Raw genomic sequence first — 667 nt, 5'->3', positions numbered from 1 at the left:
GCAGGAGCTGAGTGTGTGTGGAGCAGGAGCAGAGTGTGTGTGGAGCAGGAGCTGAGTGTGTGTGGAGCAGGAGCAGAGTGTGTGTGGAGCAGGAGCTGAGTGTGTGTGGAGCAGGAGCTGAGTGTGTGTGGAGCAGGAGCTGAGTGTGTGTGGAGCAGGAGCTGAGTGTGTGTGGAGCAGGAGCTGAGTGTGTGTGGAGCAGGAGCTGAGTGTGTGTGGAGCAGGAGCTGAGTGTGTGTGGAGCAGGAGCTGAGTGTGTGTGGAGCAGGAGCTGAGTGTGTGTGGAGCAGGAGCTGAGTGTGTGTGGAGCAGGAGCTGAGTGTGTGTGGAGCAGGAGCAGAGTGTGTGTGGAGCAGGAGCTGAGTGTGTGTGGAGCAGGAGCAGAGTGTGTGTGGAGCAGGAGCAGAGTGTGTGTGGAGCAGGAGCTGAGTGTGTGTGGAGCAGGAGCTGAGTGTGTGTGGAGCAGGAGCTGAGTGTGTGTGGAGCAGGAGCTGAGTGTGTGTGGAGCAGGAGCTGAGTGTGTGTGGAGCAGGAGCTGAGTGTGTGTGGAGCAGGAGCTGAGTGTGTGTGGAGCAGGAGCTGAGTGTGTGTGGAGCAGGAGCTGAGTGTGTGTGGAGCAGGAGCTGAGTGTGTGTGGAGCAGGAGCTGAGTGTGTGTGGAGCAGGAG

Source organism: Carassius auratus, chromosome 45 (assembly GCF_003368295.1).
Source record: "Carassius auratus strain Wakin chromosome 45, ASM336829v1, whole genome shotgun sequence".
In the NCBI taxonomy this organism is placed as follows: Eukaryota; Metazoa; Chordata; class Actinopteri; order Cypriniformes; family Cyprinidae; genus Carassius; species Carassius auratus.
The sequence above is the reverse complement of the archived record's forward strand: the minus strand, read 5'-3'. Positions refer to the sequence as shown.